Below are 26,019 nucleotides of genomic sequence, written 5' to 3'. Positions count from 1 at the left end.
AAACACCACAAGACTTTTTTTTATAAATACAAAATAAAAACTATAGTGGCAGTCAGTTAAAATCACTTAGAATTTGGATTCACAACTGTGTGCGTACCCGATTGCACAAACGAAACGCTCGTAGATATCTATCTCTATCGCTCTTGCGTATTGGCGCAACAAAGCCAGACTACCTTTCGTTTTCGTTTCGCGTCGTAGAAGTGCCATTCGGCTACGGCCGCTACGGGGCCTGAACTTAACCTGTGTTCTGTAGGTATATTCTAAAACAGATAATCTACCAAAATAGTCAATGTTGAAGTTCATGAGATCTATTTATTTATTACTTTGAACTTGTTCAAATCAAATTAATGTCGTCAACTCATCATACACTTCATAGCTACTAGTCGTACTTGCTGTCAATTATCACATCACTGTAACAAAGTGCAAATCCGCTAAAAACAAATGCTTACTTTATCGTAACAAAATAGCAGAATGCTGAATTGGGTCTAAGTCAATTGAAAAGTTTCGTGTTTTCAGGTTGCCGGTGTACTTTTACAATATAACAGAGCCCTCGAATTACCATATAAAATTCATCTTAGTTACAAAAGGTATGGAACATGAAATTGCATTGAAACACGAGTAGGGACGGCAATGCCTTCAAACACCCCTTACATACATATAGAGTAAATCAGGTAGCGACGTGCCATCATTATCATATATCACGTGCTTTCGGCGTCGCAAGTCCCGCGGACGGGGCTGATATTGCGTCGGCCTATGTCACCTCGGCCCTTTGTCTTGTGCTTGATAGTCTACGTGAGCTGGACCAGAGATAACCTGTATTATTCAACCTTAGGTACATTACATATCATTATACTTAATAGCAATCCTAGAATTTACATTCCACCCGCCGCCGCGTTTGTATGCTAATTGCTATGTATAGATAGATAGATAAATAATTTTTTCTACTCCCGTACTGTTATTCGTGAGTTACAAGGTCGTGCATAGAACTTAAAAACCCTACATAAAAGATGTCAGGACAAGTCTATCTAGTCTATACCCTGAAAACATTTAGTAGAAGTAGCACGATATAGCTGTTACAGTTCAGTAAATACATTGCTACCAACTTAACAAACCAATTCGCAGAGTCGAGACTCCTTCGTTTTCTGCTGCGTTCATTGGCGACGCGTCGAATCGCATTCAAATGTATGAGAACTCGATTCAACTCGGCTCGATTCGTCTTAGTGGCCAGGCTTCGAAGAACCATACCATAGACAGTTTTATTTTCATGTTTGCACTCAAACTGCATATTCAAAATGGTAGGCGGTCCACTAGATAACTAAGATGACTGAAAGTAGGTATTTGTTGATTTATAATTTTCTTTCAAAATAAGTGCTTGGTCGTAGAAAAAGTATTGTATGCAACGGTGTTTAACTGAGTCAAAAAATGCTCGTGGTGTCTTTATTAACAATTTTCGGCTTCGCCTCAAATTGTTACCCACGCCGCTCACCTTTTTTGACCTCTTTTAACCACCAGTTGCATAAAATACTATATTTGGCAAACTGCACAATATACAGATAAAAGAAAACACACAAATTAATCGCAACATAATAAAAAAAGAGACGTCAATAAAATTAATAAGAGACAGTAAAAAAACAAACAATAATAAAAAATAAAAAAGTACAGAATACAAACTGTGTGCATTACAGCAGGACCAAAGGGTCTCGGCTCAGTGATACGCTTCGCTCTTTCGACCAGTAGGCCTAGCACATGATGGCCGCGGGAGTATGTCGCCGCGAGATAGATGCCACGTCTTCTTCTAACTGTATTAATGACATAACATAAGGACGGGTCATGTGCTAGGCCTACAGAGCACTGATTTTCTGCCGGAACCTAGGTCACATCAGAGTATATAATTAAGGTTTATTTTGAGTGTTATGTGCCCATCGTGTGTTGTTTTCTGAATGGTGTAAATGTAAAATGTGAATGGTGTAAAATAGCAAGTAACTTGACACGAGTGGACTGCTTGTAAGCCTCCTAAGACTACTGTTGTTCCCACCAAATCATATCCGGAAATCTGCAACCACTACCCGAATGGTATAGTGAGATTATTTAGTAATGAGATTCAGATTTTAAAAATTCCTGCATTAGAAATTGGTTCGCAGGTGGTACACTCAACTTTGCATTCTACGATATCCTACAGGTACCTAAATACTATAGTGGATTATTTAGGATATCGCAATACTGTAACCTACACGTATAAGTTATCTCAATCATAAAAACGAATCGGCTGCATCTGTTACCGACTCTGAAATCCGTAGTAAGTAGACAGTTTTTAAAACTCGCATACTTGTTTCTTTGCTCCATTAAGGTAAAGTTAGAAAGCTTTGCTATCAGAGCTGCAGCGATGCAAAATCAATACGCGTATTATGATGCACTGTGTACGAATACGAATGTTCACTGTTGCGAGTTTGGTTTATTAGGTTGGTACATACATAAAATAGGCATAAATGAGCGTTAATCGATATGAATGGTGAATTTGTAAATTTCATAGGTATGGACTAAAGTTGTGCGGTGTGACTGAGCCCTCGGTACCTTCTCATGTATATTTATTAACCATACACTCTCGAATACGTAAATAAGGCAGGCAATCAGCGGCTGAATTTGCCCTCATGACGTAACAGACGTTTCCGTTCTAATTTGGGCGGGTATTGAGTACATTAATGAAATATGGAATTTATAATGTCGGTTACATTACAGACTCGCGGTCGGTGACTCGAAGGCGAGTAGTTAATTCAGGGGCAATAAGTTTCAGCGCGTATTCGTACCTATTCCTCCTACACGTGTGTGCATTTAAAAGTTTGCCGCATTGTTTCTGGCTGCACCGATCGGGTATAGCGTATGCGGAACTTGTATTATTTTGGAATAATTATTTAAAAAAAAACATTAAGGAATTTAAGGCCTCTTAAGGATAAAAACTAGATATATATAACCTACAAATTAATAAAAAATAATGAGGATTAGGTTGTAGTGAAACAGAATTTTTATTTTAAATTACGTAACAAACTCGAAATAGTATTTTATACAATCGTGATATAATACAAAGCTTTTCAGTCGAGTACCATGTTTAGGCCACGAAGCTTGCTGAGTGGCCTATTAGTTCGGTACGAGAGTGAAAAGCTTAATTATATCACTATTGTATACAATACTTTTTCTATGAGTCATCATTTTCATCATCAATGGACGAAAAATATCATCATTCAAGTTCAAATTAATGTTAATAGCGTCGTTCACCGTTGTATCAACATCGAATTACCTAGCAACCAATTGTTTATAATACCCGTCTCTGATTGGTCGATACGCGATAGATTAAAAAAAAATGTGTTTCAGATGCAGAAAAATTGTCAGGTATCGCAAATTAGTATAGAACTTGTATGAAGTTCTATTTTTGAATTTATTTCAGTTAACTAAAGTGAAGTGTAATGAAATATTATAGTTGACTAAGGCCTGATTTAGACGACGTGCGAACTCGCATGCGATTTTAGTTACATTGCGAGCTGTTGAGGTTACATACAAGTTTGCACACCCATCAAATACCGCAATGTAATAAAACTCGTATGCGAGTTTTCATATCGTCTAAATAGGCCCTTAGTGTCAAAGACTATCAAACACTGAAAAATCAGCACTTATAGTTTAGTCTGTGGTGTCCTAATTGACAGATTAAAGTCGACGAGTAGAAAAAATATTTTTTCACACCTCATGCTCGACAAAGTCGGATTATATGTCATTAGAACTACACGGAAAGCATGACATTATATCCCTTGTCAACAACCGTGATATAATGTTGTATGAAAATTCATTATTACACACGGCGCAATAATGTAATTGCCAAATAATTGCACCTTATTGCTATGACGATAAAGTCTAATTTCGTTAAGCCGTAATGCCCGCGGCGGGCATGGCCAACTCGATTTTCAAAAACCGAAGCCGCGACCGACTCGATTTTCATTTGACGCACGATCTTCATTTGTTGAAATGCTGTCAGAAACGAGTTGTGACAAGTTGCGGCGGTATCATTTTATAGCTCCATTTCAAGAATAATAGCGAAAATGTCTAGTGATTGTAATTTGTAATTGTAATTTGCTGTTTTTTCTTGTCTCGCATAAGGTGAGAAAAGTAGAGTATATACCTCGGGAATAAAACTGTTTTTGTCTTGGGCGCTTGAATCCCTCACTGCACTCAGGACTCAGTTTCAATTCAATAACTAACAATTCTATAACTCCCTCGCTACGCTCGGGAGTTAAACTGGGAGTCCTTCGTTACGTTCAGGATTCAATGTCGCGCCCGTGACATAAAACAGTGTTTTATTCCCTTGGTGTATAATCTACTATTGTACCATATTTTACTTAGATATTACCTAAGTGCGTTTTCACATTATCCGATCCGATATCGGATGTCGGACCGATATCCCATACATTACAGGCGCCATCTTGGATTTTTTCTATTGAAATCCTTCCGACATCCGATATCGGATCGGATAATGTGAAAACGGTCTATCCCATATAACCATAATCGGTCGCCGTTCCTACGCAAATCCTCCTATTTTGTGTACACACAGGTCTTCGGGTCTCAATGCTTAGTCGCAGTACGGTCGACGTTTAGTTGCGGCGACCCAAATGGGGACGATTGGTAACAGGCACAAATGGTCACAGAAGTGACAGAAGTGTGCACTACGCGTGCACACATTGTTACCGTTTGGCGACTACTTTCCCAAAATCATTCGTTCATTTCATTCTTTTCAAATGGCGACTGTCAGAGACGTCAAAGTAAAAAAGAAATAAAATCATTTGACATTAAAATGTAATGGCGTAAGAATTTGTTAAAGATAAAATATTGTTTGCATTTGTAATATAATGTGGGCTAATTACCATGGCCAATTAAATTGCTCGAGTGATTTCATAAAATAAGTCTAAATTTATCAACGCGCCATCAATTTACCTCAGTTTAACCAGTAATAATATTATTGACTACTTGGTGTTTGCGTGTTATGTATATTGATTGGTGAAGTTTTAGTGCTCCGGTGCATATACTATACTGAAATAATAAAAATAATGCCTAGAAAACCAATAAAGTTGTTAAAATATGGATTAAGACGGTAATATTCCATGTAAAAAACAGTTGCCAAACGGTCGACAAATGGTCGCAAAATGGTCGCAGCGTACACGCGTGACCGAAAGCAGTGAATATTTATTATATTTTCAAAATGGCTTCATGTATTAATTTTTTCCAGGTATCCTCAAACTTTATAAACAATAGGCTACTTGACCCTTTTTCAAAGTATGTCTTATATTATTAATTACTGTCTAATTAAACGAAAAAAATAGTACCATATTTTATTACGACTTAAAAACCCGCAAAAATAGTATTTTCCCCTCACTAGCTCGGAAACACGTGTTTTGTCCTTTAATACCAGCGGGTAAAAACGCATTTTATCCACTAGTGGGTAAAGTAATTTGACCTTGAATAAAGTCAAATTTACTGCTTTAAAATTTATAAAAGTAGGTGAATCTAGTAATAAAGATGATTTACCACCTGTGGAACTACTGGAAGCAGTGATAAACGCATTTTTTGCGTTGTAGTTTCCTCGCTATAGTGAGGGGAAAAGTTTTGTGTTACACTCGGGTGCAAATGTATTTTACTTCTCGTGTGGTAAAAAACTCGCAAGTTCAGGATTCTATTCTCGAACCACTCGCTTCGCTCGTGGTTCAACTATAGAATCCTTTCACTTGCTCGTTTTTCAACTCCACACTCGGCGTTAAAATACAACTTTGCCCCCTTGTATAACAAATAACTATTTATGCAACAGGCGTTTAAAGGAGGTCAAAAAAGACGAGTGGCGTGAGTAACAATTTGAGGCGAAGCCGAAAATTGTTATTGAGACGCCACGAGTATTTTTTGACTCAGTTAAACACCGTTGCATACAATACTTTTTCTACGACCATGCACTTAGTTTTTAATAGTTTTCTTGAATAAATTTCGTGAAATTCACACTGTTTCCTGTATTTTGACTCAAAGGTTCGCACTGTCAGCTCGGCTGCGCAAAGCCTTCCCGCGCACGCCCGCAGTGTCGTTATAAGGCGTTGCACTGGTTACAGAGCCAAACAATGCGTTTTCAGTTTTTTCGATACTGCGCGCATGCGCGGAAAGCCGGCGGACGCTGGCTTTGGGGAATAGACCTTTATGTAGGGTTTTAAAGATCTGTGCACGACCCTGTAAATGACGAATAACAGTTCGGGAGTAGAAAAAATTATTTAAAGTTTACTTTTACGGGATCAGGCAAAAACAACATCAGCCATATTAATCTATAGAATATCTATGACATGACGTCAGTATATTTAGAAAAAATATTTCACATTGTCACACCCGTCAACGACTATGAATTTTAATGCAATAGAGGTTGCTTCTATGGAGATCAGATTACTACCTCTAATTTCCATAGTTGATCTGAATTATGTGACGTCAATCCATTGGCCAACACCGTTTTCGGAGTCCATAATTTAAAAAAACATACACACACCTTTAATTAAAAATACGCAGTCATCACGCACTTTTAATGCCCGCAAGCTATAAATATTGATTTCTTAAGTCAAATACTACAGAAAACAATAACTTGATGTACTAAATTCGATACGAGTCTAGTAGCCTATTAAATATGCCGTCGTACTCAGTTGCCCTCACTAAAGAAGATTAAAAAAAAAATTGTAACGTGCGTACCGAGCTGCTGGGTTGTAAAGGATCGGGGATCATATTATTATGGTCTTCTATAGAGCAACTAGTATTTTGCGGCATTTCACAATTGATACTTGTTGAAGTAGTCGTCATTAATATTACTATCAACATTAATTTCAGCGATTTGTACTTCTTAAGTCAAGATTTTTGTATAGATAAGTGTCTACAAATTTGTAATGTTAAAGAGACATAAATAAAACGTAGTAGAGTAAATAATGTGTTTTTTTTGTAACCCAAACAAAATACTTGCGGAAAAGAGGAAAATCGATACGAGTAGCGATAAATTAATACACGAATGAAGGGAGTGTTTTACTTCGACACGAGTTGTGAATGTCCTTTTCGCACGTGTATCGTACGACGATTTTCAGTACCTAAATCTAAGCTAAGAGTTTCGACCAGACAAGAAATGAATCATTGCTTGATTTGCTCGCACTACTGCGTTAGAAAAAGCAGCATCTGTACTGAAAAAAAAAACTATCATTGCGCAACAGAAATTCTATTAATATCACAGTAAATACTCTATTTCATTTGATTCCTACTTTTATTGTGTAAAGCAACACTACACTTCATTTTTATCAATAAGAATTAAAAATATATATGTAATACATTAAGTAACTATAAAGTGCTTATCTATTTGTATTATCATTCTGCACTTTTCTTAACTTTTTCTACTCCCGTACTGTTATTCGTGAGTTACAAGGTCGTGTATAGAACTTTAAAACCCTACATAAAAGATGTCAGGACAAGTCTATCTAGTCTATACCCTGAAAACATTTAGTAGCAGTAGCACGATATAGCTGTTACAGTTCAGTAAATACATTGCTACCAACTTAACAAACCAATTCGCAGAGTCGAGACTCCTTCGTTTTCTGCTGCGTTCATTGGCGACGCGTCGAATCGCATTCAAATGTATGAGAACTCGATTCAACTCGGCTCGATTCGTCTTAGTGGCCAGGCTTCAAAGAACCATACCATAGACAGTTTTATTTTCATGTTTGCACTCAAACTGCATATTCAAAATGGTAGGTGGTCCACTAGATAACTAAGATGACTGAAAGTAGGTATTTGTTGATTTATAATTTTCTTTCAAAATAAGTGCTTGGTCGTAGAAAAAGTATTGTATGCAACGGTGTTTAACTGAGTCAAAAAATGCTCGTGGCGTCTTTATTAACAATTTTCGGCTTCGTCTCAAATTGTTACCCACGCCACTCACCTTTTTTGACCTCTTTTAACCACCAGTTGCATAAAATACCATTCCCACATTTCTATAAAATGTCGAAGAGTGCTTAAATGGTCGTCGTCGTTTATTATTATTTAATTCGCTCATATTTAAATGATTCAAAGCAACCAGTCCACAACTTCACAAGACAGTTTGAGAAACCTTCGTATTTCAGATTGTCATTTGCGGATACAGTGGTTTAGGAGCAGTTCGGTAATCAGACCTACACATGTGTGTACAAATTCTGTCAATGTCACTGTCAGAAACCGTTCTGACAGTGACAATGACAGCCACAAATTCGTCCACATGTTGTTACCGTTATGTGTGCAAACGTCGACTAATAAAGTGTCGTTAAAAGTCATTCTGACAGTGACATTGACAGCCACAAATTCGTACACATTTTGTTACCGTAACGAATGCACACGGCGACTACATTTTGTTATTGTATCAATACGGTCGCATTGTTTGCACGACGTTACCACGCGTTATGTCACATTTGACAGTTAGTTACTGATTTGAAGATTTTGCGACTGAAATGGTTGTATGGGATGTGTCTTGACTTTGCAAATCTGATGGTCAACTACCGTTCTTGAGCTATTAATAGGTAAATAAGTTTATGAACAGGTCTACCAAATCATACATACACACATATATGTATTCAATCACGCCTGTATTCCACAAAGGAGTAGGCAGAACACATGAAACTACTCAAGCTTCAGTGCCACTCTTGGCAATTAAGCAATTCTTGCAATTCTTGGCCTACCAAATCATCTTTAAAAATGTTTTATTAATATTACTGAGTCATGTAGATCTTAATATAATAAGAATTTTAATTAAAATGTGACTAAAAGCCTGGAAAATCTAAAGCAATAAGTCCAAAGGAAGCTGAGCAAAAAGGAGAGATGAATGTTATGATTAATTTTACTCTCTCGGAAGTTAGTTTCACTATTCTAATTTCTCAGTAAGTACATTGACTACATTAAATTAAAAGTAGTATTTGAATGTTATTACTCGAGTTGTGTAATACATCATCATCCTCCTTGCGTTATCCCGGTATATTGCAACGGCTCATGGGAGCCTGGGGTCCGCTTTGACAACTAATCCCAAGATTTGGCGTAGTCGCTAGTTTTACGAAAGCGACTTGGGATTAGCCCGGTTTCCTTACGATGTTTTTCTTCGCCGAAAAGCGACTGGCAAATATTAAATTATATTTCGCACATGAGTTCCGAAAAAATCATTGGTACGAGCCGGGGTTCGAACCTGCGACCTCTGGATTGAAAGTCGCACGCTCTTACCGCTAGGCTACGCGCTTTTCGAGTTTGTCTAGTACATTGGTGTTTAATAGACAGTACGTACAGTTTAGTTTTTATACAACTACTTATAGTTTTAATTACGGAAATGAGTTCTAATCGTTCTACACGTTCTAAATCGGGGGCAGAAGTTAGTAATTATGAATCGTAAATAAAAGATTAAAATAATATTTTTAGAACCAGAATTTTTTGGATTAAGTAAATGAATTATGATGATGAAAATATTACGGCTACTGATAATTTATTATATTTTAGGATTAGCGTGTTTCAATCGATAGAATCGAGGATAGTTTAAATCGGGAACAGGTGTCTGTGGTAATTAATATGAAATAACTCCATTTAATTTCTTATACCAGAAAAAAATACAATTATAGTTTCCAGCTATTAAGTAACTAAAAAAAACAGTGATGTAATATCGACATTGTAATTTAATCAATATACTATTGTTTAATAAAAAACCGGCCAAGTGCGAGTTCTACTAGTAAGGGTTCCGTATACTACGTATCTAAATCGGTTCATCCGTTCGGGACGAGCTACGATGCCACAAACAGACACACACACAGACAGACAGACAGACAAACAGACAGACGGACACGTCAAAGTTATAACATCCCGTCGTTTTTTCGTCGGGGGTTAAAAAAAAGTAAACGATTGTACCATCGAGCTCCGCGATTTAAGCATGAGCAATTTGAGGTTCTAGCTGTTGTTGTATTTGCAGCATTGTGATTTGTGATCTAAATGGCTCAACAATCGCGGAGCGGGACTGTACGTACGTGGGACGTTGGCAGTATCAGAATATTCAGAATGTTATAGCCTCACTAAGGGCCAGTTCCATCAACCACATTTGACAGACACATCATCGTCACGCAGCAGAATTCCCACACAGCAGGAACTTCGCATACAATAAAATTTAACGAACGCTTTAACGGTGACAGACGGTTTGATGGAACCGGCCCTGAGTCAAGCAAAACCGCCAAAGAGTGGAATGTCCTGCCTGAGTCTGTGATTCCGCATGAGTACAATCCAGGTCTCTAGAGTAAATAGGTATCTCATAGGTAACGCCGTGGCTTGCGTGGGCGACGGTCGCGCGACGGCGATGCGACGCATACGAAATCAAACCTTATCGATATGGAAGTAGACGATGCGATGGCGACGGTCGCGCGACCGTCGTCCACGCAAGACACGGCGTAAGCGTGCTCCACCTTAGACCGCATCATCACTTACCATCAGGTGTGATCGTGGTCAAACGTCTACATATTCAAAGTAAAAAAAGAAGCAAAGTCCCCTTCAAGTTTCCCCACGTTAGCGTTTGTAGTTGAGCGCTTTTGTGTATGAGCGTTTTACACTTCGGAAGTCAGTACGTACACATACAAAAACATAACATATATAAAAGTTGGTACATGCTCGCGCCTCGATATTTGACGAAAAAAATACAAAGTAAAAACACCAGTATACAGAATAAAAACCCAAGTTTTTGTTGGTGCCAAAACTGCCGAAGTAGAGTTCCAATCATTTGCAATACGATGAATAAAAACTACAACAAAATAGAACAGGTTAATTTCTTTTAGTTGTATTTTATCAGTAAGTAGGCAGTTCGGTGTCGGCACAGACCACCTCAACTACGTTACTATACGGAGCATTCAAGCCAACACAAGGTCACACATGATTTCCTGTATTAATGTAGTATGGGAACGCTTAAACCAGTTGTTTCACCGTTCAACTCTTCAATTATCTCCACTTAAAAAATCACGTCAATTCGTCGCTCCGTTTTGCCGTGAAAGAAGGACAAACAAACAGACACACATAGTTTCCCATTTATAATATTATTATGGATATGGAATTATGGATAACTGTGTAAGATGGTCCTTAATTACGCTGCTTAAATAATGTCTTTTTACCAGGAAGATTTGTCATATGTATATGTGTGACCACGCGCTCGCGCGCTCTTAGCATACGCTTCATATTGCGCTGTCTGGGTGGTCTGTGGGTAGTGTGGGTGTCGGTAATAGGGCTCCCACAATTTGCAATTTTGTCGTGTAACTCGGTCACCTCCACGAGGCGACAATAGCGTAATCGCCACAATCGGTGACATAATGACACGACTCTAAATGGACGCGCATTGACCTTCTATTTACACCATGAATAAGTTTAACCTTCAATGATTATCATTACGTGATGACCTTCATTGTTTGATCATTATTTAACCTTTGTGTTGATCATTTTATTCATTTTGCACACAAATAGGGTGTCAGAAAAGTTAATTACAAATTGCATTCGGTAGAGTTAATGACGTGATATTTGTTATATTTGGTTTCATTTGACTAGGCTTTTAGGGTTCCGTAGTATACTAGTTTTGATATTTCTACCGGCAAACGATTTTTTTTCAGTCTATTGCTACATCATTAAATAGAGAAGAACTAGAGCCGTTCCATCCAAGCTAACTAGGCAGCGTTTTTTATAGCCCCGCTGTGCAAGGGTCGTACAAAGCAAAATAGTCTAGGCCACAAAACAAAATAGTTTAAAATTCCTAATTCTATTGAGTAATAAGTACTTACCTACTTATAACATAAAGTGTATCAAATACAAGATACTACTAATGTCAGTGCAACGGCAGTTGAAATTGCAATGAATTGTGTAACATGATATAAGTCTGTCAAGGTACATATTTATTTCCGTCACTAGAAAAAAGACCAAAAATGTAGCCGTGAATATATCATATTCTTTTTTTTTAGTAACAAACTTGTTTGACCGGCTTTACTAGGCCGTAATGTAGAAACATGTAATTGATTTATGTAATAAGTGTAATAATAAGGAGGAATTATAACCAGCTGAAAACCAGACGGATGAACGCTGAAACCGGTCCAATGGCAACGCAAGGAGTCAGGTCGGTGGCTTTGAAACTGGACTGCAGGCCTAGCCGAAGAGACGATCGTTGACGCCACAGCCTGACAAAAAAGAGTAGAAAATGATAGATAGGGACGCCACAGTCTATGTAAAACGTTTCGCATGTGGCAACTATTGAGTCATTTTTGTATGAGAAAATTAAGTGTTGCTGTGATAAAAAAAAACTACTTCTACCACAGAATATATAATAGTACAAGTACAGTACAGATGTTCACGAAAATGCCGCCATTGTAAATTCATACCTACATTAACAAACGGACCGCACGCGAGCAGCCGACATTGAATTCTATTGCGCCGCGAGAAGGTCGTCACCAGTGAACGGGCCGCGAACTCGCGGCCACCGGCATGTACTTGTAGCGCGGCGATAGAATCGCGGAGTGAGACGCCCATGTAGGCTTAGCACATGATTGCCACGAGAGTATGTCGCCGCGAGATAGATGACTTCTTCTAAACGTATTAACACTTTCGCTACCAAGAACCCGACTGTCGGGCACACCGCTCGTAGAAGCGTAGCCGATTACATGGGGAAACCCGTATGTAGCGAAAATGTCGTAGCGCCGCGTAGAGCCCGGTTTCGAAAGTGTTAATGACATAAGGACGGGTAGTCTATCTCGCGGCGACATACTCTCGCGGCAATCATGTGCTAACCCTGCTGCTTCTACTCTGTTTTGCCAAGCTGCAGTCTGGCTCCGTCGCGCCACTACAGAGGATAGAGAGGGCTAGCTACGATACGTTTACGAAGCGTAAGCGATTGGGATGTTGGCTAGGTACCCTGTACTCGTAGTCACGTCGCCACAGTTATTGACCAACTACTTGCAGAGTTGTGTTAGAATCGGAAATTATACGGATTCCGTGGGTTTTTCGCAATTAAAGATTTGTACGAGTGACTAGAGAAATATCCGCCCTACTACATGTTGTGTTAATTGTGTATTTCCTTGACAGGACCTGACATGGGATAAAGTAAGGTAAGTGCTCAGTCGGTAATGACCCTGCCTGCTGAGCCGCGGTCCTGAGTTCGAATCCCGGTAAGAGCATACATTGGGGTACAAGGGTAACATTTATTTGTGTGATGACTGATGAGCACAGATATTTGTTCCTAAGACATGGACGTTTTCTATGTATATAAGTATTTGTATATTTTGTATATCGTTGTCTGAATACCTACTATACAAGCCTTCTTGAGCTTACTGTGGGGCTCAGTCAATCTGTTTAAGATTGTCCTATAATATTTATTTATTTGGTTGCATTTCCAATAAATTATTTTACACCAGTCATGAAATGTCACTACCGTGACGTCATTGTATTACACATATTTTATATAAATCCTAACAAATCGTTTTGATACCTTCTTCTTTTTCTACCTAATCCGAAAAAAACAGCTGGTTTGATTGGTAGTTGTTAGTCATAGTTAAGTTACCTTCCCTATTAAAATTACCTGTAGTAGGTGCCTAGGCACTTCTTAGATTTCATATCTGACTGATAAGCTGAATTCTTGGACTGCTTGGACTTTGCCTTTTGTATTCTAACAGTACAGTTGTATGCTCCTTCACTCACCCTTCAGTTCGCTGCTTTCCATGACAATCGATTTCGCTCGAATCTAATCTGATTATCAGTGCGATGTGTTCTCGCATGTTTAGGTTAATGCTACATGGTAATTGTTTCACATCTTACACTCAATGGGCTATGTCGTTACTCTATGAGACCGTTGTATCTTTTTTTTCTCTGATAACTGATATGTATCTATGCATTGTTTTGGATCAAAAAATTACTTTTAGAAGAAGGTATAAAAACTCTCACCTGGGAGTACCGTGGTATACTTACAAACATAATTGTCAGATATTACGAGTTGAAATATACCAGGATTGCATTACAAATTTCCTAAATCGCCTAGGCTCACTGAAGCAGCACACAAATAGTTGCTTCAATATTTTAAAGGCTGTAAATTCCATTGCGAAGCAAACTTTGTTGTGACTTTAAATGAGCCTTGACGTTTTTTGCCCAATATTACAACGTTACGGTCCCCCGAGGCTAAACTCCGTTGGAATGAGCCTAGCGTACCGTAGGCACATTAAGCTGATTAAACCTGCGAATCAGTTGGCGCCACCCCGTTATGGATATTAAATTAATGGAAGTATAACCCATACAGTAAATTCTACCGGTTTTAATTAAGGTTTTGTTGTTGAAGTAAATAGGAAGAGGGGCACTTAGCAAGTTGAACAGACGTTAGTACTTCCTATTTCAGAATTTTCAGATGCGGCGTAGCTTACTACTTAGTAATTTTTCATTACGAATCAAAAGTAGCAGTAAATATAGAAAGAATGCAAAATAATTATTTTCAACGATAACTTTTTAACACTCCAACAACAGTGAAAACCATTTTATTGGCTATTCGCGATATCACGAGCTCTGCACAGCAATTTCTGACACGAATTCATTTCTTTTCTGAATTTCGGGCATGGCACAAAAACAGGCTTGTGCGCTTGACAAGGCCGCGTCGGTGCAATTCTCGGCGAGTCGATCATTAATCGCGGCCCGCGGGTTTATGCCTTATGGGCTATGGCAGACTATTTCGTAGTCGACATTGAACTCATGTTACCTGCTCGTATCGATTCGTAGGCACGTAATAAATATCAAGCGACCACTACCCAACTCAGATATTAACATTTAACATAAGGGCAGTTCTCAGGAGGCGCGTTTTTACGTGTCCGGGGCAAAAAACGGCAGAACGGACTGTTCTAAAAATCTGAATTAATTCAGGCATAATCTTTAGCCTCTGTTCTGTTTGGTACACTATCAAATTATTTATTTATTATTTGTATAATATAAGTAATAAAATATTAAATGCGAAAAATGACCTCGGTGGACGTGTCCCGCACCCAGAATTTGCAAAACAAAAAATCATAACTCAAGATGGAGTTGTTGATCGCAGTTGTTATAGATATTCACGCATAAAGTATTAGTTTACCTATCATATTTTCTATATAAAAATAATATGTTAGCTAAACTCATCGAGTAAAGACAAATTTACGATGTGTCTCGGGCTAGTGACTGATTTCGGTGTCATTTGCTAAACAAGACAGTACTCTTACAAATTAGTAGATCAGGGACATAGTGGCACAAATATAGTAAGTTTTAACTATGTTTTAACCATTCAGTGTAGAGGAGTTGCAGTACCGTTTTATAAAGGGGACTTTTTAAAGGTTTCTCAGTCATTCGGTGGGTTTGGTCTCATGTTTTTTAAGATTCGGTGGTTCAATTTACTCCCACAGTTTTAGTGCATTTGTCGTTATGTAAGGTACTAATAAATCCTTGAACGTATGTTATTACGTCATTATGACATCTCCTCTGTATCATGCATGCTATTGCAGTTATCTCCAAAAAAGCGATAAAATTTGATATCAGTGGAGTTGATTTCCGTGGTTTCGGTGGATTTTTTGACCACCGATATCCAAAAAAGTGACCACCGACTTCTATTGCCACGTTGTAAACTAGTTTATTGTGCATTATTTTCTAACATTTAATACTTAAATAGTAGGATATACTTTGTAAAAACATAAAACTATGTTTGTAAGCAAATTAAGCCATACTATGGGTACAAAATTCACTACTCGATAATGACTAGTCTATTAACATGTCAAAATTAGTAAAATTGCGCGATTATGAGCCTTTGTACATCACCTGTCATCGAATTAAAATGAAAAATATCAATAAATTGAATAATAAGTTATACATAACGATGAAAATGTGGAATAATGTGTAAAAAATTGAATTCGGTGGTGCCGATTGATTACAGTGCCCATACATAATTTCGGTGATTTTAAAATGTCAGATTTCTTACAAACTATAAGGTTCTAATGGAGGCCTCCACCACCAATATTTTTTATATTTAGGCTAGATTTTAGTAAATAGACTGACTTATCAAAAAAGTAGAAAATAAAAATCAGCACCGAACGTCATCTCTGAGAATCGCCCATAAACAAGTTGTGTAACCAGATGTTGTGGAAATTGCATACGAAGACTAAACACGAATAGTGCCATTAGTCTAGTCCAGTGTTTTTCAAACTTTTTACACAGCATGCAGTTTGCGTATGCGTATGCAGTTTGATTATTTCCCTTGCATGGCTAAAATCATTCAATAAATATCATCAGATATGGTGGAGCGCTTGCAAAGTTTAAAAAACCAACTCCAAAGTTATTTCTCAACTGAAACATTGATTGGTGATGGAAAGTTGGATTTTGAATATTTTTTTTTAATATTAAGTCCGTTGAGCTGGCCGATCTCAACGCCTCGGTGAAAGAAGCACCATTTCAATTGATGCGTTCTGGGTTAAAAGAATGGCTGAATTATTTTTAGTAAAAGAAGCCCTTAAAGTTTTGATCCCATTTGCTACTTCATATTTATGCGAGCTGACGTTTTCAACAAATAATCACAATTTATTTATTTATCATAAAATGAGTTGTTTTAATTTTCAAGAATTAGATTTTTTTAAGTTAAAAAAAAATACCAGCCTGTCATTAGTTTATCTTAAAGCTGAACTTCGCGACCCCCTGGATAAATGCCGCGACGAAAAACACTGGTCTAGTCCATTTAAGATTTAATAAGAGTTATCTTTTCTTTTGCTCTCGAGTCTCGGGTGTATACGTAGTAAAGGTCAATGTTAGGACATTTCTATCTATAAGGTAAAACGGCTACAAGCTCTTTTAGGTAACCTGATCGTGACGTCAACGTTATATAATCAATTCAATAGTATTTTATACAATCGTGATATAATTTGCTGATTATGATTATAAGCTTGCTGAGTGGCCTAATAGTACGGTGCGAGAGTGAAAAGCTTAATTATATCACTATTGTATACAATACTTTTTCTATGACCGGTTTGGCTCAGTCGGTAGTGACCCTGCCTGCTAAGCCGCGGTCCTGGGTTCGAATCCCGGTAAGGGCATTTCTTTGTGTGATGAACACAGATATTTGTTCCCGAGTCATGGATGTTTTCTATGTATATAAGTATGTATTTATCTATTTAAGTATGTATATCGTCGCTTAGCACCCATAGTACAAGCTTAGTTTGGGGCTAAGTTGATCTGTGTAAGGTGTCCCCAATATTTATTATTTATATTTATTATGAGTCATCATGAAAAATATCATCATTCAAGTTAAAATTAATGTTAATGGTGTCGTTCACCGTTGTATCAACATCGAATTACTTGGCAACCAATTGTTTGTAATAACCGTTTGTGATTGGTCGATAACGCGATAGATAAAAAAAATGTCTTTCAGAAAAATTTGCCAGGTATCCAAATTGGTATAGAACTTGTATGAAGTTCTATTTTTGAATTTTTTAACCCCCGACGCAAAAACGACGGGGTGGTTTAAGTTTGACGTGTCTGTCTGTGTGTGTGTCTGTCTGTCTGTCTGTTTGTCTGTCTGTCTGTCTGTGTATGTGTCTGTCTGTGGCATCGTAGCTCCCGAACGGATGAACCGATTTCAATTTAGTTTTTTTTTGTCTGAAAGCTGAGTTAGCCATGTTTCATGAAAATCGGTCTACTATGTCGTGGTCGGGGGTTTTTTCAAAATTTTAATTTTGTGGTTAGATTATAATTTCAGTTAACTATTTAAGTGAAGTGTAATGAAATATTATAGTTGACTAAGTGTCAAAGACTATCCAACACTGAAAAGTCAGCACTTATAGTTTAGTCTGTGGTGTCCTAATTGACAGATTAAAGTCAACGAGTAGAAAAATATTTTTATTGGTCCTCCTTACGAATTGGACAATTAGTTTAACCTTTAAAAACCAATTATGACCTTTGTGTCAGATCACGCGAAATATGATGAATGACTCGGATCGGGTTGAGTATTGTCACGGTCATCCAATTATGGCATTTATTCAAAAGTCTGAGTATCGCTAAATATAAATTCTAATTCTCTTAAGGTACAGCGGGGAAAATCTCGACTGGGGGGCAAATGTAACTGGTCAATTTTTTCCATGTTTTACAATGTTTGCATTATTAAATAGTGTCCAGTGTCCACCGGTTATATATGGTAGGCGTGCTCAGTGGATACATGTAGAACGCAACATCATAGTGTAATAATGGAAAAAATGGATCAGTTACAATTGCCCCCCCAGTCGAAATTTGCCCCGCTGTACCTTACCTACCTACTATAAATGCAGTATTATGCCACGCATAATTACCTAACTGATCAGGGTAAGATACATTGTAGTCTCTGTCATCCTATAGAGCAGCGTTTATCATCATCATCAAACTTTTTCATGAAGCGGTACCCTTAGTAGTTTAGTCACACCTCGGACACTGGCGATCAAATACATAAGTATATGAAAGAGGCGCGTTCCTAGCACACAGTCTAAGCTCGTGGTGAACGCGTACTATGCTTGTATGAGTGAAATATGACAGGTCGAATGTTCGCGTTTTTGACAGGCGGTAACTGTGAGGTAACCGAGAGGGGGTGGGCGGCACTTTCTGCGGGGAGCGGGTGGCCATACTGTACGATAGTACTCTTTATTATACTGTGGTTTAGTACCACTAGTACCTTAGTATTAGTACGTAAGTATTTTGTTTACCGCGCGACCACATTACTATGTGTTGCCACGGCCGGTAAAAGCACGGTTGGAAAACACTAAATAGCCTTTAGCAAATACATAGCCGAAAAAAACCGATTTCAACGAACTAGAGAGGAATACCAAGATTAACAAGAGGAGTAACAAGATTTTTTTCAGCGAGTAAATAAAAAACAGTCCAATAAATCTACAAAAAAAATTCGCAGTAGTAGCCGTTAGTCTGTATTCAGCTAGCGAAGAGGATTTTAACTCTTTTTATTGTATTTTTGTTTTTATGCTACAATGAAAACAAACTTACATGTACGAGTAAATATGTTAACATTTTAAATTGTGTAATGATGAGTCAGGAGCCGTAGAATATCCATACTAATATTATAAATGGGAAAGTGTGTGTGTCTGTTTGTTTGTCCCTCTTTCAGGGCAAAACGGAGCAACGAATTGACGTGATTTTTTATGTGGTGATAGTTGAAGGGATGTAGTGACATAGGCTACTCTAACGCGAGCGAAGCCGCGGGCAAAAGCTAGTTATTTTATACTATACCACCCAATTTTGCCTATAGGTACGATTTTCGTTTAGAAATCTTAGGCTAATATAAGGTAGTACAGTAATGAGTAAAAACATATCTTGTGTACGTTTCCCAAAAATATGCCCCCGTCATATTTTTTAGCCACTCGTGTATACCGATATTTTTACATTGAACTAAGGTACAGCGGGATAATTTCGACTGGGGGGCAAATGTAACTGATCTATTTTTTCCATGTTTTACAATGTTTGCATTATTAATTAGAGTGTCCACTGGTTATATAAGCCACGCGTGTTCAGTGGATACATGTCGAACTCAATTAAAAAGTGTAATAAGGGCAAAAATAGATTAGTTACAATTGGCCCCCGGTGAGATTTGCCCCGCTGTACCTTATAGTTCTCTCTCATTAAATAAATATTCCACGATATTCATTTAATTTATAGTTTTGCTTTCATTTATTGGATGAAAAGTAACAAAACATTGAATGAAACAGCGCCAAAATACTATTCACCGTCGTACTTACTTAAAAAATCATGTAAATAATTATTCAAAATAGTATTTATTATTAAATTAATATTTATTGTTAAATTTATTTATTACATAATACATATTTTGTAGTTATTTGAAATACATGTCAAAGTAAGTAAGTGTGTAAAGCCTTAACTAAAAATAATTACAAACAGTAATTAGTCAATACCGCTCCGCACCGCCTCCGGTGCAAAAGTGCCCATAATGCTTGCGGCATTACCCCGTTGGATCGCTTGTTAAATTATAAGTTTGTACGTCGTCGTTATACCATAATATAGTATCAGTTATGCAGGAGTTTCGCTGAATATATTTTGGAAGCGGTCCCCTCTGACTAGTAGACTCACTAATAGGTAGCAAAGAGCTAAGTAGCTTAGCATACATTACTAAAGAGCAAAGTCGCACTCGCCACATCTTGCTTGCTGATCACTAGGTTCATAAGTAGGTAAGTAAGTATGAATTTATCTATATTATGCGGTGCATATAGGATTAACGTATCGCACTGGCTTTTCATCACATGAGCAAGAACAAAATGCATGGGGGTTATTTGTGACATACCTACAATGAGATTTTTTATGCTACGTCGTTCTTTCGTTCTTAATGAAATATAAGGGGTATACCGAACGTCAGCTGTCATGGCCCCGTGTCATGGGACGCACTTTGAGGCTACACCCACCAAGGTGTAAGGACTATTTGAGAGTTGCAGATGGAATCTAAAATGAATCAGGCTACTTATTAGGTGAAAGTGGCGAACTGAATTCAGGGCTGCCGGTAAAAAATCAGGGACGCCCGCCTAATAAAACGGATACAAATTTTATTGCCGGCAGACGGTTCCCACAAAAAGCTATATCTAAGATGGTTCTCTATGGATTGACCATCTAAGGATTCTAAGGTGGCCGGTGTGAGCAGGTCGATTTGTTATAAATTATATTTCTACTCAATTCATCAAAAATATAAATAAATATGTAAATAAAATTTTGGATAAAGACATTTCAATTCAAAAATTACTAATCGCACACACGTACTTATCGATTAATTCATAATTTAATTTAGGATTCGCACAGCATTAATATTTATTTGGAAAGCATTGCAATAAACTCGATTCCCATTCAATTTGTTTACCCAATCAATGTTTGTTAAACCCAATCAAGTAATAACTTTCGTTTAATAAGAAATGACATAAATGAGTGTGTTTAAAAAAAACATGATTTTATACTGAGACAAGGAACTGTAAAAATAAACTATTGAGGCTCTAGTCTGGAAACATGTCACCAAAAGCTTGCCAAAGAAGAGTTTACAAAAACTTTTAATTATTTCTTTAAATTAAAATCTCTTTTGAATTTTTAAACAGGAAAGTCAAAGGTAAATCCAAACGTCAATTGCATGTATGTAAGACCCTTGACTAAAATCAAATTTAAAAAAAAAAGTGTTTTTTTAGACCATAAAGCATAGTTAACATAGTATTGGCACGCGTTTAGCGACGAATAAAAAAAATATATTTAAAAATTAAAAAAAACTGATAATCACATCTTAATTTTAATATGTTGATAACTCTATATTAGAAATTTGGTTGATCTAACTTTTTGCGTTTGTAAGTTATTGATGATGGACGTTGACCGGCGAAAATGCACTGTGAACAAATACGTGAAAAATCCCCTTGGTCTGGGTCAATGATTGCTAAATTGTTGAATTTCCAGAAAACTACTAGGCAATAATTATTGCCCAAATCATTATTTCATTAAAGGACAATTAAATAATAGTGGCAAAATAATTCAAAATATCCACTCCTTGCGGTCCACACGGAATCAACAGACAAAAAAGATGGATGAAAATCTTGTTCAGAGGATGATGAATACTATTTTCAGAAAAGTCCGTAATTTTGTGCATAAACATACTGAATGATTGAAATATATGTGACACGCTATAAATTAATAAACGATCTTTTATATTCTGCAATAAAAAATATTGTTTACTTTTTTCTTTTCATTTAAAAATTAAATTCCTCCCATCGCGTACCAATTCTAAATTAACTATGCTTTATTTAAAAAAAACAAAAAATAAGTAAGTAGCTATTCATTTTTTTTTCAAATTATGACTGTTACGTATGTAGATAAAAGATTGAAGAACCGATGGCCGTTTGTCTTATAATTGTGTCTGTAGTGAACATTTAGGATTTCAACCAAAAACTTGTTAAAAATCGATGAAACAAAGTTTCCTTTTTGCACATGTATCGTACGACGATTTTCAGTACAGATGGCCCTCTGAAGTTTCGACCTGTCAAGAAATGAACCGATGATGATGAATGAATGAATGAATGAGTGTGGGCAAAAAGCGCCATCTGCTCTGAAACAGGTATTATTTACTGAAATACATGAAATCAAGTGGTTGAAATTCAAAGGTCGCCCCAGGTAGTGTGTTTTGTAAATTGGAAAGCTACTGCAAGTTATGGATATCTAAGTTAGCAGTGCGCTCGTTTGCTTTGACCTGAAGATCATCCCACAGCGGCACATCTACATAAAGCTCAAAACAAAAGAACAATGGGCCCACGAGAAATAAAAGGTCAAATAAAAATGAGGTAATTAAAATAGGTCTGGCATGGACAAGTAATTAATTATTATGAAATTATTCGTTTAAACAAGAGTAGGACGCGTGTTTATTACGCCGTGGCTTGCGTGGGCGACGGTCGCGCGATGGTCGCGCGACGGCGATGCGACGCATACGAAATCAAGCCTTATTGATATGGAAAGTAGACGATGCGATGAGACGCGACGGCGACGGTCGTGCGACCGTCGCCCACGCAAGACACAGCGTTAGTAATTGACATCTACCGGTTATCTCACGTATTATTAAGGCTTCATTGTATCGTATGCGATTTTAAGTAGGCACAGTGCAGACCAATTAAGGTTACATACACTTCAGGCGTCCGTTCAAATGCAGCATTATCTTTCAGTCCCGTACCGACTCTAAATCAGCCCTCATGATGGGGATAAGGAATAAACAAACACTTTGTCGTGTAATTGTATTAACGCACTTGCCCCAAAGAGGCTAATTAAGTCATGTTACAATTTTAGCGCAAAGTTGGTACAAATTGCATGCAATGGAAAAAATACAAATTAAATATTATTTGTTTAAGTGCGGGCGTATTGCAATTAAAGCTTAATGAATAATTAAAGCCATGATATCAATTGATCAAAATGAAATTATTATTTTGTAGGAGTGTGTAGCCCAGGGTAATGGTTGGTTTGTTTGTCACTTTCTCAATATCCTGGTAAATATTTATTTTAAAATTAAATTGGAGCTTATTATACCTATTAATTTATTTTTAAATAGCTTACCTCAGTAATAATAGGTATTGCAACCTCTGAAAAATTAAACGTTAAAACATAATTGTTTTCCACTGTCGACCAACACATGAACCTGAAGGAAGGTCAGACGACCAGGTTACGGAAGATCCACTTTGATATGTCACTCGGTCGCTACACTGCGTATCGCTATGCATCGAAACTGGCCGCGTGCGTACCGCACAACACGTTACTTTATACTGCGATGACCTTTTGCGGATTGAAACTTATAATGGTTCGGTTAATTTTGAGCAGAATAAGTTTAAGCGAATATGGGAGATGTGCCAAGGCTCACGAGTGGGTGCGCCGCGGCCGCGCTGCATCCGATGCACCGTGTTCAGAGCTGCCGAACCGACTAAGTGCAATGCACTGTCTCCGGCCGATAGGTATTAACCTAGGTACATGTTTTATTACCTGTACTTTATGAATGACGCAGCCTTTACGAGTTTTATTGAGAACTTACCTTGGATTCCTTGGGTCACTAGTAATACCGGTCGTCTTTTTGACAGTTGTGTAAAAAACACTGAATATTAATATTTCGTTATTACGTACGTAAGCTATGAAAGTAATTGAAATTATGACCTTTCTTGGTCAAGGTTAAAATCTTAAAATAAACTGAGTACAAAAAGTTAATTAAACATTAATTCATCTCTTTATCTTGTTCCTGGAAAATTTCGAGCACAGCACCCTGTAATAGGAAAGCCGTTTAAAAAGGCTTTTTGATGTTGTTACTTATTAGATTTGTTTCTGAATTTACAAGTATGGTAACTGTACCATACATGTAAATGTATGTATATTATTGATGTTATTACAGGAGACTGCTCCTGTAATAACATCAATAATATACCTATTACCTACACCAAAAAGGTCGTTTGCATATTCGACCCTATGTTAATTACAATCATATTTGTAGGGCCATTTTTATGGCCTTCAAAGAGAATCATTTTATTATTGCAGGTGATCGTAATATTAATATTATACCTGTAAGGTACAGCGGGGCAAATCTCGACTGGGGGACAATTATACCTAATCCATTTTCTCCATTAGGTATTTACACTATGATGTTGAGTTCTACATGTATCCACTGAACACGCCTACCTTATACAGCCAGTGGACGCTCTATTTAATAATGCAAACATTGTAAAACGTGGAAAAAATGGACCAGTTACATTTGATCCCCAGTCGAGATTTGGCCCGCTGTACTATCAGCTGCAAAAGTGCATGGAGAAACTATTAATGAATTCATTGATAAATTCGCCATCCACTTTTGCAGCTGATAGTACTTTACGTAGACTATTATCTTCGTCTAGTCCACACAACAATTTATTTATTGTCAAGCTAGGTAGATCGGTGTTTGTGAGATAATATTTATTTACTTATAAGTAAACTAATATCTCATTGAGCTGTGCAAAACCATGCAATATGCTTATGCGTATGGAAAAAACTTCTCTGTTTTTATGACAGTGTGCTCGCAATACATAGACGCTGTTGACATTGAAGTCCTTCATACCCTTTCAGCTTTTGAAAAGCAAAATCAAAAATTGGATCTACAAAACAAAATAAAAAGTTAGTCATAATTCCAAATTTGACGAGAGTCACTGACATTTTAGTCAAGTATGAACTGTCATGCTGCATTCTTATCTTTCTAAAAAGGTATGCACTAAAATGTTTGCGCACATGTTGTATCCCGAAAATTGTATACTCATACATACGAGTACGTTAACTCTCAATTATCTACTTATCGACTCGTGTAAAATGTACATTACGATACAAGTGCGTAAAAAAGGAAGTTCGAAATGAGTGGCGATAAATTAAAACACGACCGAAGGGAGTGTTTTAAATCGACACGAGTTACGAATTTTTCAGTACAGATGGTGTTTTTTTTACGCACTAGTGCGAGAAGTGGTTCATTATATGGCAGGTCGAAACTTCGGAGGTCCATCTGTACTGAAAAACGTCGTTCGATACACGTGCGAAAAGGGAATTCGTAACTCGTGTCGATTTAAAACACTCCCTTCGGTCGTGTTTTAATTTATCGCCACTCGTTTCGAACTTCCTCTTTTTCGCACTTGTATCGAAATGTACTATTATAGGTACCATGCACGAAATAAAGCATCAGATAATTGTATGAAAAACAAGGACAATAGTCATTTTTAAACCTAATTTATATTTAATAAGTCAGATAGAAAGATATAAAGTAAATCTGTTGATTGTGGCGTCACTCAAGACGATTTCATACTAACTCCATAGGTATACCTACTTATAAGTATTAGCAAATCATCCAAATTCGTTTCGACAGTTCTTAAAAAGAAGCTGATTTGACTAGAAGGAAGGTAGCCTATTCTATGAAGGGCACTCATTCTAACGAGCCGATAAAGAACACCAATGTTCATACGTATACATAAGCAGCGTGTAATCTGTGCTCAGGACCAGCGTTCCGCCGCTTCATTAATTGCAGAGAGCGGTCTATTAACACACCAACAAAATAATCGGCGATCGCGGACCTACCTACTCAGCCCTGAAAGTCGGGCTTAATCAGTAACGGCGGGTATACACGGAGGAACCAGAAAGATTTTGTCCCGCATTTCTAGGGAAAATGAAGGGAAATTGTGCTTAGGTCGAGTTCGCTAAAAATATATTTGTTTTTAGATCTTTTGGTATGAATACAAAAGGAATTATTCTAAAGAATCGATAAATATAATACCAATGTTAATAGGTGTAATCTGTGCCCTCAATAAGAGGCGAAACGCTGGTCCTAATTGCAGAGAGTGGTCTATTAATTAACACACCATTAAAATAATCGGCGATCACGGACCTACCTACTTATTTTTAAAGTCTGCCTACTCAGTCCTGAAA

General features: G+C 37.3%; 1 protein-coding gene across 1 annotated transcript in view; it reads right to left on the bottom strand.

The window, feature by feature from the left end:
• The window catches only part of LOC125241695 (glucose dehydrogenase [FAD, quinone]-like), a 49,804-nt gene extending 26,329 nt beyond the window's left edge, over positions 1-23,475 (bottom strand). The window contains exon 1 of the mRNA XM_048150291.1: positions 23,158-23,475. The gene's annotated coding sequence lies outside the window, so the exon portion shown is untranslated. The remainder of the gene's footprint in view (positions 1-23,157) is intronic.
• Positions 23,476-26,019: the final 2,544 nt, after the last annotated feature.

This window comes from Leguminivora glycinivorella, chromosome Z (genome assembly GCF_023078275.1).
Source record: "Leguminivora glycinivorella isolate SPB_JAAS2020 chromosome Z, LegGlyc_1.1, whole genome shotgun sequence".
Lineage (NCBI taxonomy): Eukaryota > Metazoa > Arthropoda > Insecta > Lepidoptera > Tortricidae > Leguminivora > Leguminivora glycinivorella.
This window is presented reverse-complemented; position numbering and strand designations above follow the sequence as displayed.